The sequence below is a fragment of the Sapajus apella genome, unplaced genomic scaffold (genome assembly GCF_009761245.1).
Source record: "Sapajus apella isolate SASKATOON/1434 unplaced genomic scaffold, GSC_monkey_1.0 scaffold68, whole genome shotgun sequence".
In the NCBI taxonomy this organism is placed as follows: Eukaryota; Metazoa; Chordata; class Mammalia; order Primates; family Cebidae; genus Sapajus; species Sapajus apella.
Window position 1 is genome coordinate 11,643,982 of NW_022437008.1, and position 6,419 is coordinate 11,650,400.

Here is a 6,419-nt window from a genome sequence, read left to right on the forward strand (position 1 = left end):
CATGTAGTTGCAATTGTGAATTGTGCTGTAATAAAGATATGCATGCAGGTGTTTTTTGATGTAGTGACTTTTTTGGGAGGTAGATCCCAGGGGCAGAATTTCTGGATAGAATAATAGATCTACGTTTAGTTCTTTGACAAAAATCCATACCATTTTCCACAGAGGTTTTGCTAATTTACAATCCCACCAGCTGTGTTTAAGTGTTCCATTTTCACTACATCCGTACCAACATCTATTGCTTTTGATTTTTTAAAAATGGCCATTCTAACTGGGATAAAGTGGTGCCTCATTACGGTTCTAATTGCATTTCTCTGACGATTAGTGATGTTGAGCATTTTTTTTCACATGTCTGTTGGCTTTCTGCATGTCTTCTTTTGAGAAACATGTATTCACTTGACTCGGGGATTTTATCCTTGCTCCTGTTTCTTCCTGGAATGTTCTTGCTTTACCTACCTAGGTCTCTTCTTTTCATTCACATCTCAATGCCAAGGTTTTCCCTGAGGACCTGACCTAGCTTCTCTTTCCCCATTGAGATGGAGCAGGAGGCCCCTTTGTTAGCAAATCCCAAGCATGAAAATCAAGGAGAATCATGAGTTCCTTCAAGGGGAAATTTCAGGCACCTAGCTAGCTCCAGAAGTCAGTAAGTTACTTGTTAACGAAGAAGACAATAGTAGCCTAAAGGACACCTGAGGAAATTAGAGTCCTAGAGATGTTTGCTTTCCCTAAAGAACCCAAGGAGAACATCTTAACCTGTGCTCCTGAGTTGTCTTTCAGAAACTCAGAACTCCACTGGGGGCCCCCAATGAAGGGATCAGCCAACATGCAGACCTCACGTAAGTGGGAATTGAAGATGAACTTTAATCATCATCTTTTGTTATCAGTTTCTTTCTGGGGGGCTTGGAGAAAGCCACCCACCCTAGCCAGTTGACATTCTTCTACTGGTTGGTAAGGTAGCTATGCTTGTCATGCCAGCACCTTGGGAGGCCAAGGTGGGAGGATTACTTGAGGCCAGGAGCTTGAGACCAGCTGAGCAACATAGTGACATTCCATCTCACTATGGTTTTTTTTTTTGAAAAATTAAAAACTTAGGCACTGGGGTGCACACCTGTAGTCCCAGCTGCTCAAGAGGCTGAGGCAGGAGGCTGCAGTGAGCTATGATCATGCCACTACACTCCAGCCTGGGTGACAGAGTGAGACACTGTCTCAAAAAAAGCAAGGACATTTTTCTACTGATCCCAAATTTTTTAATAAAGCTGCTCTTTCATCACCAATTGCAAATTTCAAAGTTTTTGGATCTACCTATAACCTATAAGTCCTCACTTCAAGATACTACACCCTTTTAGGTCTAAACCAATGTGTAACCTCCATATATTAATTGATGATTTTGCCTGTGGCTTCTGTTTTCCTATAATTTACCCCTGCCTTTAAAAATCTGTGGCTGCAAGCCATCGGGGAGGTCACGATCTGAGCAATAGCTGCCTGGCCATCTTTGCTTGGCACTTACAATAAAAGCCTTTCTATTGCTGAAAAACCTCAGTGTGAGTAACTGGTTTTACTGCACCAGGCTAGTAGTCCCCAGTTGGGTTCTAAAACGTCATTACCCTCCCTCCTACTGCCTTTTTAATTATCTTCCTAGGACTAGTGGTTATCTGAAGACGCCTTAGTTACTTGCTTTTTTATTGTATACCTCTTGTTTCCTGGCTCCCACTTGAATACAAACCCCTTAAGACCAGGCACCTCATCTGTTTTACACTTCTACCCCAGGGCTCTGATCAGTCCTGCGCGTGGTTGGTCCTCAATAACTATCTGTTGAGTGAATAAATAAACTGACAGAAGACACACGTGGGAGATTGATTCCCCATTGCTTTGCTCTCTGCCCCAGTGGTACCACATTCCCCATGCTCTCCCTACCTCCCGCCCCCACCGCGCCTTCCTATTCTGTGACTGAGCTTGGCTTGGCTGACCTGAGCCAACAGGGCTTTTTTTTTCCCCTCTCAGGAGCCTATTGCGGAGAACACACTGCTTGCAAAGGAATTGAGCAAATGAAGGGCTTGCTCTCTTTTATCTGGCTGGAGCAGGCCTGTAGAAGCACTTTCTTCTAGCACCCATGAGGTCATTGCCTAGTCCTAGAGGTAAGGAGAGGGCCCAGTGAGCCCTAAACAGAAAGGTCCTCAGCTCCTCTTCCCTGGGGGACCTGAGTGTGGGCCAGATGTTACCTGAAATAACCAGGATCTGTCTACCTGATGAGTGACAAACTACCCTCCGTGAGAAGGCAGAAAAGGCCGGTACTGAACAACAGGAGTTTTATTATTCAGCACATGTGAGGACAGGGGTGTATTCTCCAAAGCAGTGTGTCCCTGAGGGAAAGGGAAGGGAGGGTTTTATGGGGTGATGGAGAAGGGGGAGGGTGCACCATAGCATGGAGAGGAGGGGTCGCAGTGGTACAGATGCAGCAAGTCCATGCCAGCACATGGGTCACGTGTTAGGGTGATGAAACTGTGGCTCCCCCTGGGATGGACACTTTAGCGTGGTCATGAGGAAAGCTCACTATAAGTTACCAGGCTCGGTCAGGACCTGGCTTTAACCAAGGAGGTGACCGCATTTCACGCAGAGCTTAAGAGAAACAGGCTGCAGGGCAGGAGGCTGTGCACCAGGCTGATGGCTCACGCTGATTAAATTCCTATGATCTGGGGAGACCCCCCCTCATTCGCTTACACAGCCCCTCGAAGCAGAGTCCAAAAGAAAAAAGGCACCCACCCATTTTTCTACTTTTAAAACTTCAATGTAGTGTTACTATTGTTTTTCTTTCTTTTTTTTTTTTTTTTTTTGGACGGAGTTTCACTCGTTACCCAGGCTGGAGTGCAATGGCGCGATCTCGGCTCACCGCAACCTCCGCCTCCTGGGTTCAGGCAATTCTCCTGCCTCAGCCTCCTGAGTAGCTGGGATTACAGGCACACGCCACCATGCCCAGCTAATTTTTTGTATTTTTAGTAGAGACGGGTTTTCACCATGTTGACCAGGATGGTTTCGATCTCTTGACCTCGTGATCCACCCGCCTCGGCCTCCCTAAGTACTGGGATTACAGGCTTGAGCCACCGCGCCTGGCCTGTTTTTCTTTACATTAACCAAATAATAGAAGAGCTTCCAGATTGTGGATGGTTAGAAAAGCCGTGCCCTAGAAGGCGCACGAGTGAAACAATTCAAACACACGTGGATTAATTATCAAAATCTCACATGTTCCCCAGAAATATGTGCAATCATTTACAATGAAGACATTAAAAATATGCATGGGGAAGGTGTACTTTTTTTTTTTAACCTACTTAGCTAAAACTGAGCACTAGGTTGATTCCTGAGTGTAGGAAAACATCTCTTATGAGTTTTCCTACACTCAGGTAGAGCAATGCCAAATTCGTATCACAAAAGCAGTATTTCCCAGCCAGGCGTGGTGGCTCATTCCTGCAATTCCAGCACTTTGGGAGGCCAAGGCAGGCGGATCACTTCAGGATAGGAGTTTGAGATCAGCCTGGCCAGCATGGTGAAACCCCATCTCTACTCAAATACAAAAAAAATTAGCCAGGTATGGTGGCTTATGCCTGTAATCCCAGCTACTCAGGAGGCTGAAGCAGGCGAATTGCTTGAACTCGGGAGGTGGAGGTTGCGGTGAGCTGAGATCACACCACTGCATTCCAGCTGGGTGACAGAGTGAGACTCTCTCTGAGGCAAAAAAAAAAAAAAAAAAAAAAAAGCAACATTTCCCAGAAAGTCAATGGGATCTGCGTGTGTTTCTGAGGTGTATGTGCGTTTGTGTGGTGTGTGTTTCTGTGGTGTGTGTGTGTTTGTATGTGTGTGTTTCTGTGGTGTGTGCTTGTGTGGTGTGTGTGTTTCTGTGATGTGCTTGTGTGTGTGTGTTTCTGTGGTGTGTTTCTGTGTGTGTGTATGTGTGTGTGTGTATGTGTGTGGTTGCATGTGCGTGGTCATGCATGTCTGTGTGTATGTAATAGCTACACTACCTCATAAGTCATGGTTTCACGTACATTCCCCATGGTTCCACTCTCCCTTGTCATTACCTGATATGCTCAGCGTGTTCCAAGACACAGGCCACACCCCCGGTTATCTCCACACCCCCAATTGGTGTGGAGATAACCAATCACCACGGGGCTCTCTAGAAGGCATCTGAGTGAGTGAGGTGACCCTGGGAGGGTCTCCAGGCCGGTGTGGGCTGCCATGCCTCAGTCCGAGAGATGAAACGTGTTTCCAGGAAGGGGGAAATGGCAAAGCCAGAGAGATGGGCTTCTCCTGGGAAATGCCAGAATTAGAAGGCCGCCTCTCTAAGGCACAGCATGTGGGGGCAGTGCTCGGAGGAAGACGGGGGCACCCTGCAAAGGCAAGACATGGGACCAGGCTGTGGATGGACTGGACAGCCGCATAGCTGCAAGCAGTGATGGAGGCTGGATGAAATTCGTCTTAACTTCAGAAAAGCTCCCTCTCCTCTCCTTACAGCACACAGGCAGCTGGCAGAACCTGGGAATTACTAGCTATTGAAATGAACTCAAAATGTCTTATCCGAAGGATGTGAAAAAAAAATAAACAGTTTGGGTACAAAGCTCACTGCCGAAGAGTGCTCTGCCACCTCTGCTTGTCAGGGACAGATGGGGTCTTGTTGGCAACACATTTCCACGGTTGGACGGGCCCCTGCTGAGCTGCACGACAGGTGGAGCAGACACTGAGATCCTTTATGTGGATGTGAGACCTCGCTGCCCACTCACATGACCTGGCGAGCTTGAAATCAGCATCTAAAATGCCCCAGGAGAACTGAGCACTGGCTCTGACAGGTTAAGAAGGCAAAAGTCTCCTGCTGTGGGGCGATGGGTGTAATTGAGGTGAGTGCTGTGAACAAACAGAGATCATAAATTTTTCGGACATTTTTTACCATAGTCAGATTTAAACTCCCATCTGCAAGTCTATGATCTTTCTTCTTCCCTCTAAAATGTGTTCTCTAGTGGGGAGTTTTCTGAGATATGTGCCAAGGGCACATTCTGGTACAGCTCACCCGCCCTGCCTCTCCATTGCTCCAGGAGCAAGCAGGATTTGGTAGAGGTTGGGGATGAATCCCAGAGCTCAGCTCTGAGAGTCCACACCCTGCAGTCACATCCTGGGGAGGTCACCACCCAGACCCTCTCTCTGGGTGGAGCAAACAGGCCAGAAAGACAATGGTTCCAAAGACGTTAGGACGCAGCAGCCACTGAGAACTGGGCCTAGCAGCTCAGCAGGGGGGCCAGGGAAGGGCCATGAGTCTTTTGCTTTGGGAAATAGTTAGGTCTGACACTTCCGGTGAAGGCCACAGGCAGCCTAAGCAATCTTGTGCTGGAAGAGGTGCTTCTAGTCACAAAAAGGGCAGTAGGATGGTTGCTTTTTGCCTGGGAAGACAGGTGACATGGTGAAGGTCACAGGCAAGGTCATGGTCTTTTTCTATACGTGGGGATGCCGAATGCCAACATCTCCATTTCCCACCTTTCTAGATCCAGATGAATAATGAAGCATTTTCTCTATGGAGGACAATATGTGGTGTCTGCAGCTCTTTCTATCAGACATGGAGATTTGCAAGCCCCTGGCTGATCTCTACCCAGCCACTTCTGCCTGGATTCGGTCAGGGCAGCTCTATGTGCCCCTATCTGCTGGGCTGTGAGAACTGCCGTCTTCAGCGTGTGAGTCTTCATGGGAGCAGAGGCGTGGGCTAAGAGTTTAATATTATCACTTAAAACTTAAAAACTGGGTTGGGACTGAGTTAGAACAAACCAAAAAGAAGCTTTTCTTAAGACTTGGAGAGAAATATGTGACAATGACTCATTTTAAACTAGAACCCAGTGTGGCGATGAGCTCCCTTTTGAGCACTTGGCAGTGTCTATACATTCTCAAATGCAGGCATCATTAAGGGAGATGCATCTAACAGCAGCAAGAGTAATTTTAATTGAGAAGTGGTTTCACACAGATATATAGGAATGAAATGGATCTGTCTACACACATTTAGATATATAGACATCTATGCATAGATGTGAATCTATAACCTTGTATCGACACACATTCTGTACTATTCCTTCCATCCTTCCCTCTCTCCACAGTCAGGGTTGAGTCTAAAAGATGTTAAGAGCATCAATTGAAAAGTAAAGCTCATTTTAAACTAGTTACTCAACTTTATGTACTCCATGTTATCTAAAATCAGAATATTTTTAAAGTTTCTGATTCTACTCAGCAACTCAAAGAGAGCCTCTTGTTTCTTTCTTGTTTGTCTTTCTTCACCCCTTCATATTCTGAAGGTTTGGGAAGGACAGGACCTTCATCGGTAGCACTGGAAATGACCCTGCCCCCAGCCTTAGTTTGTGACTGACTCAAATTCCTTTGTCCTCAAAGCTGAGGTCTTC

The 6,419-nt window shown here is 46.6% G+C and overlaps 1 long non-coding RNA gene across 1 annotated transcript; it reads left to right on the top strand.

The window, feature by feature from the left end:
- Nucleotides 1–768: 768 nt before the first annotated feature.
- LOC116530965 lies at nucleotides 769–5,797 on the top strand. The gene is made up of 3 exons (XR_004260190.1): nucleotides 769–833; nucleotides 1,999–2,132; nucleotides 5,526–5,797. It is a non-coding gene; the product is annotated as an uncharacterized LOC116530965 (long non-coding RNA).
- Nucleotides 5,798–6,419: the final 622 nt, after the last annotated feature.